Source organism: Mandrillus leucophaeus, unplaced genomic scaffold, assembly GCF_000951045.1.
Source record: "Mandrillus leucophaeus isolate KB7577 unplaced genomic scaffold, Mleu.le_1.0 Scaffold693, whole genome shotgun sequence".
Taxonomy (NCBI): Eukaryota; Metazoa; Chordata; class Mammalia; order Primates; family Cercopithecidae; genus Mandrillus; species Mandrillus leucophaeus.
The window spans coordinates 323,743-330,660 of record NW_012107508.1 but is presented as its reverse complement, the minus strand read 5'-3'; the positions used below and the strand labels follow the sequence as shown (position 1 = coordinate 330,660).

At 37.1% G+C, this 6,918-nt stretch overlaps 1 pseudogene; it reads left to right on the top strand.

Annotated features, from left to right (window-relative positions):
• Nucleotides 1-2,766: 2,766 nt before the first annotated feature.
• LOC105555625 lies at nt 2,767-4,041 on the top strand (annotated as a pseudogene).
• Nucleotides 4,042-6,918: the final 2,877 nt, after the last annotated feature.

The following is a 6,918-nucleotide window of genomic DNA, read 5'->3' as shown; positions in this document are numbered from 1 at the left end:
AAAAAAAAAAAAAAAAAAAGACACTCAATAAATGAATCAATGCATGAATGTACCTCTAGTAAGAGTGATTGGAATCTCCTCATCAAGTACACTTTACTGTCAGTGTGAGGTATATTTGTTTGTTTTAACAAAGTGAACTTCTTAAAGGCCACAATCAAACACAAATAAATAATGGATCCTACAGTTGCTGTTACGCTGAGTGGTCTTGGTAGTTCCCGGCAGCTGAGGCACGGTGCTAGTGTAGTGCCCCCTGTTGGATAAAACAGAAAATTCGGCTTTTTGCACAATCACATTGTCCCTTTACAAAGAAACATGTAGTCCCATCTGAATTTTGTGGCATCTCCTCTGGCATTAACAAATTTTTATATTTGACCTCATTTCCTCAGCTAAACTTACTGTTTTCTCACTCTTTCTCTATTAAATAGTAGCTTTGTTTCACCCCATTTTCCACATTTCAGATAAGGAAATCTTATGTAGTAAATTGTAGCAAAATTTCTAATTCACAAAAGTAGTCAGGGAATTGAAGTATTGCATTAATAAATTACCTTATGTGACATGTATGGATCACTTGAAGACACAGATATTTGTTATAGAAATACATTCTATAGTGATGGTATGGCAACACATTCATAGAGAAGATTATTGAGAAGAGATACTCACACCAAAACCTATGGCATACAGCAAAAGCAGTATTAAGAGAGAAGTTTATAACAATAAATGCTTACATTAAAAAAGTAGAAAAATTTCAAATAACCAACCTAATTATGCATGTTAAGAAACTAGAAGATCAAGAAGAAGCCAACCCCAAAATTAGTAGGAAAAAAGAAATAACAAGGATAAGAGCAGAAATAAACAGAACTGCGACCAAAAAAATACAAAAGAAATAAGGTGTTTTTTTGAAAAGATAAACCAAATTGCCAAACCATTTGGCAGACTAAACAAAAAAAAAAAAAATAGAGAAAAGACCCAAATAAGTAAAATCAGAAATGAAAAAAGGAGACATTACAACTGCTACTACAGAAGTCCAAAAGATTGTTAGAGACTGTTGTGAACAACTATACAACAAAAAATGAGAAACATAATGGAAATGCATAAATTCCTAGACATGTACAACCTACGAAGATTGAACCAAGAAGAAACAGAAAACCTGAATAGACCAATTGTGAGTAAAATCATTGAATCAGTATTAAAAGTCTCCCATCAAAGAAAAGTCCAGTACTTGATGATTTCACTGCTGAATTCTACCAAATATTTAAAGAAGAACTATACCAATTATTTTTAAACTTTTCCAGAAAGTTGAAGAGAAGAGAATTCTTCCAAATGCATCTTTGAGGCCAGCTCATCCTGATACCAAAACCAGACAAGAACACAACAATAACATAAGAAAACTATAGGCCAATGTCCCTAAAGAACATAGATGCAAAAATCCTCAACACAATACTAGTGAACTGAGTCCAACAGCACATTAAAAAGATCATTCATCGTGATCTACTGGGATTTATTCCAAGGATGCAAGGCTAGTTTAGCATATGCAAATCTATAAATGTGATATATTACATCAAAAGAATGAAGTACAAAAAATCATCCTAATAGATGCAGAGAAAGCATTTTATAAAATTCAACATCCCTTTGTGACTTAAAAAAAACCCCTCCAAAAATTAGGTATAGAGAAAATGTACCTCAATACAATGAAGGCCATATATGAGAAACCCACAGTTAATATTATACTGAATGGGGAAAAACTGAAAGTTTCTTCTCTAAGAACTACAATAAGACAAGGATGCCCATTCTTACCACTCTTATTCAACATAGTACTGGAATTCCTAGCCAGGGCAAATAAGCAAAAGAAATAAAGGACATTCAAATTAGAAAACAGGAAGTCACACTGTCCCTATTTGCAGATGACATGATTTTATATATAGAAAACCCTAAAAGTTCCACCAAAACAAAACAAAACAAAACAAAAAACTCTTAGAACTGATAAGCAAATTCAGTAAAATTGCAGGATAAAAAATTAACATACAAAAATCAGTATCATTTCTATATACCAATAACAGACTAGTGGAAAAAGAAATCAAGAGATCAGTCTCATTTACAACAGCTATAAAAAATGTAGGAGTAAATTTAACCAAGTTGATGAAAGATCTCTAAAAGGTAAACTATAAAACATGAGTGAAAGAAATTGAAGAGGTCACAGAGAAAATGGAAAGACATCCCTGTTCATGGACTGGAAGAATTTATACTATGTAAACGACTATTATCAACAACAATATACAGATTCAGTGCAATCTCTATCAAAATACCAAAGACATTCTTCACAGAAGTAGAAAAAATGACCCTAAAATGCATATGAAACCACAGATGTCCAGTAAGAATGTTAGCTTAAAATTTTCTTTAAAACAAAAGAAACCACAGAAGGCCCCAAATAGCCAAAGCAGTCTTGAGTGAAAGACAACAAAACTGGAGGCATCGCATTACCTGACTTCAAAATATACTGCAAAACTATAGTAAGCAACACAGCATGGTACTGGTACAAAACCAGACACATAGACCAATGGAACACAGTTGAGAACCCAGAAATAAATCCATGTATTTACAGGCAATTAATTTTTGACAAAAGTACCAAGAACATTCAATGGAGAAATGACAGTCTCTTCAGTAAATGGTGCTGGGAAAACTGCATATTCATAGACAGAAAAATGAAACCCCTATCTCAATTATCAGCAAAGCCTGAGTCCTGTCCTCTCACTCTCCTCCCTGGACAGCATGAGCTTCACCACTCGCTCTACCTTCTCCACCAACTACTGGTCCCTGGAGTCCTCCCAGGCACCCAGCTACAGCACCTGGCTGGTCAGCAGCACGCCAAGTGTCTATGCAGGCGTGGGGGGCTCTGGTTCCTGGATCTCTGTGTCCCGCTCCATCAGTTTCCGGGGTGGCTTGGGGTCCAGGGGCGTGGCTGCAGGGATGGCCGGAGGTCTGGTAGGAATGGGAGGCATCCAAAATGAAAAGGAGACCATGCGAAGCCTGAACAACTGCCTGGCCTCCTACCTGAAGACAGAGAACCAGAAGCTGGAGAGCAAAATCTGGGAGCATCTGGAGAAGAAGGGACCCCAGGTCAGAGACTGGGGACATTATTTCAAGACCATCGAGGATCTGAGGGCTCAGATCTTCGCAAATACTGTGGACAATGCTTGCATGGTTCTGCAGATCGACAATGTCTGTCTTGCTGCTGATGACTTTCGAGTCAAGTATGAGACAGAGCTGGCCATGTGCCAGTCTGTGGAGAGGGACAACTGTGAGCTCCCCAAGGTCATTGATGACACCAGTGTCACTCGGCTGCAGCTGTAGACAGAGACCGAGGCTCTCAAGGAGGAGCTGCTCTTTATGAAAAAGAACCACAAAGAGGAAGTAAAAGGCCTACAAGCCCAGGTTGCCAGCTCTGGGTTGACTGTGGAGGTAGATACCCCCAAATCTCAGCTCCTCGCCAAGATCATGGCAGATATCCAGGCCCAATATGACGAGCTGGCTCAGAAGAACCGAGAGGGGCTAGACAAGTACTGGTCTCAGCAGATCGAGGAGGGCACCACAGTAGTCACCACGCAGTCTGCTGAGGTTAGAGCTGCTGAGATGACGCTCAGGGAGCTGAGACGTACAGTCCAGTCCTTGGAGATCGACCTGAACTCGATGAGAAATCTGAAGCCCAACTTGGAGAACAGCCTGAGGAAGGTGGAGGCCTGCTATGCCCTGCAGATGGAGCAGCTCAATGGGATCCTGCTGTATCTGGAGTCAGAGCTGGCACAGACCCGGGCAGAGGGGCAGTGCCAGGCCCAAGAGTATGAGGCCCTGCCGAACATCAAGGTCAAGCTGAAGGCTGAGGGCACCACCTACTGCTGCCTGCTGGAAAATGGCGAGGGCTTCAATCTTGGTGATGCCCTGGATGGTAGCAACTCCATGCAAACCATCCAAAAGACCACCACCCACCAGATAGTGGATGGCAAAGTGGTGTCTGAGACCAATGACACCAACGTTCTCAGACATTAAGACAGCAGAAGCAGGGTACCCTTTGGGGAGCAGGAGGCCAATAAAAAGTTCAGCGGTTAAAAAAAAAAGACACCCCTATTTCTCACCATACATAAAAATCAAATCAAAATGGATTAAAAACTTAAATGTAAGACTTGAAACTACTAGAGGAAAACATCAGGAAAGTGCTTTATGATATTGGTCTGGGCAAATTTTTGGGGGTTAAAACCTCAAAAGCATAGACAACCAAAGAAAAAATAGGCAAATAAGATTGCATAAAGCTAAAAACCTTCTGCACAGCAAAGGAAACAATCAACAAAGTGAAGATACAATCTATAGATTGGGAAAAATATTTGCAAAGTATCCATTCAACAAGGGATTAATAACCAGAATATATAGGGAACTCAACAACAACAACAACAACAACAACAACAACAAAACACCAAGTAATACAATTTTTAAAAGGGCAAATGAACTGAAGAGACATTTCTCAAAATCAGACATACAAATGGCCAACAGTCATATCAAAAATGCTCAACATTACTAATTGTCAGGAAAATGCAAATCAAAACCACAGTGAGATCTCACCTCATCCCAGTTAGAACGGCTATTATCAAAAACACAAAAAAGCAGATGCTGGTGAGGATGTGGAGAAAGGAAAACACTTATACACTGCAGGTGGAAATATAAATCAGTACAGTCACTATGGAAAACAGTGTGGAGGTTCCTCAAAACACTGAGATCTAAAAATAGATCTACCATATGATCCAGCAATCCCACTGCTAGATGTATGTGCAAAAGAAAGGAAACCAGTATATTGAAGAGATATCTGCATACCTATGTTTATTGCAGCATTCTTCACGATAGCTAAGAAATGAGATGAATCTAAGTGTCCATCAATGGATGTATGCATAAGAAAATGTGGTACATATACACAATGAAATACAACTCAGTCATAAAAAAGAATGAAATCTTGTCACTCACAGCAACATGAATGAAACTAGAGATTGCTATGTTAAGTGAAATAACTAGGTGAGTAAAGTGAAAAAAGACAAATACTGCATTCTCTCACTCACATGTGGGAGCTTAAAAAGTTGATCTCATGGAGGTGGAGAGTAGAATGATGGTTGCCAGAGGTTAGAAGGTTGGGGGATGAATAGAGGTTGGTTAATGGGTGCAAAAAATACAGTTAGATAAAAGGAATATATTCTAGTGTTTGATGGCACAGGAGGATGACTAAGTTAACAATAATTTGTCATATATTTCAAAATAACTAGAAGAGAAAATTTGAAATGTTCCCAACACAAATAAATGATAAATGTTTGAGGTAATGGGTATTCTATTCACCATGATTTGATCATTACACATTGTATTCATGTATCAAAATATCAAATGTACTCCATAAATATGTATAATTATTATGTATCAATTTAAAAGTTACTACTCACTAGAAGAAAGCTATCTTAAAGTTCTTATGGAACCTAAATAAAAGCCCAAATAACCAAAGCATCCCTAAGCAAAAAGAACAAATCTGGAGGCATTACATTGCTGATGTCAAATTATACTGCAAGGCTATAGTAACTAAAACAGCATGGTACTGGTACAAAAATAGACACATTGATCAATGGTTCAGAACAGAGGACCCAGAAATAAAGTCACATACCTACAACCAACTGATTTTTGACAAAGTTGACCAAAATAAACAATAGGGAAAGGACACCCTTATTTAATAAATGGTTCTGGGAAAATTGGCTAGCCACATGTGGGAGAAGGAAACTGGACCCCTTTGTCTCATCACATACAAAAGCTAATTCAAGATGGATTAAAGACCTAAATGTAAAGCCTGAAGCTATTAAAATCCTAGAAGAAAATCTAGGAAAAACACTTCTGAGTATCAGCCTAGGTAAAGAATTTATGACAAAGACCCCAAAAGCAAATGCAATAAAAACGAAAACAGACAAATGGGATTTAATTAAACTGAAATACTTCTGAAATAATCAACAGAATGAACAGACAACCTACAGAATGGTAGAAAATATGTGCAAATTATTCCTTCACCAAAGGACAAATACTCAGAATCTACAAGGAACTCAAACAATTGAATAAGAAAAAAACAAATAACTCCATTAAAAGCTGGGCGAAGGACATGAATGGACATTTCTTAAAAGAAGAAATATAAGCAGCGAACAAACACATGAAAAAATGCTCAGCATCACTCAGTCATTAACGAAATGCAAACTAAAAACCACACTGAGATACCATCTTACATCAGTCAGAATAACTACCATTAAAAAGTTAAAAACAACAAATGTTGGCATGAATGCGAAAAAAGAGAACTGTTGTACCCTGATGGTGGGAATGTAGATTTGGTTCAACCTTTATGGAAAAAGCTCAAGGAACTAAAAATAGAGCAATCCCACTAAAGGAATCTACCCTGAACAAAAGAAATAAAATTAAAAAAAAAAACACCCACACTTGTGTGTTTATTGCAGCACTATTATTTATCATAGCAAAGTCAAGGAACCAATGTAGTATCCATCAATGATTGATTGGATACAGAAAATGTTATATATATATATATATTTTTTATATATACAGAAAACATGATATATATTTATATATATCACGTTATATATATATATAAAAACACAAAAAAGCAGATGCTGGTGAAGATGTGGAGAAAGGAAAACACTCATACACTGCAGATGGAAATATAAATCAGTACAGTCACTATGGAAAACAGTGTGGAGGTTCCTTATACAGAAAATGTGATATATATATTTATGTACATATACACAGAAAATGTGATATATATATATAAGTTACTACTTATAACCTACATTTAAATAAGAGCTTTGTTGAGATATAATTCACATACCATAAAATTCACCCATTATA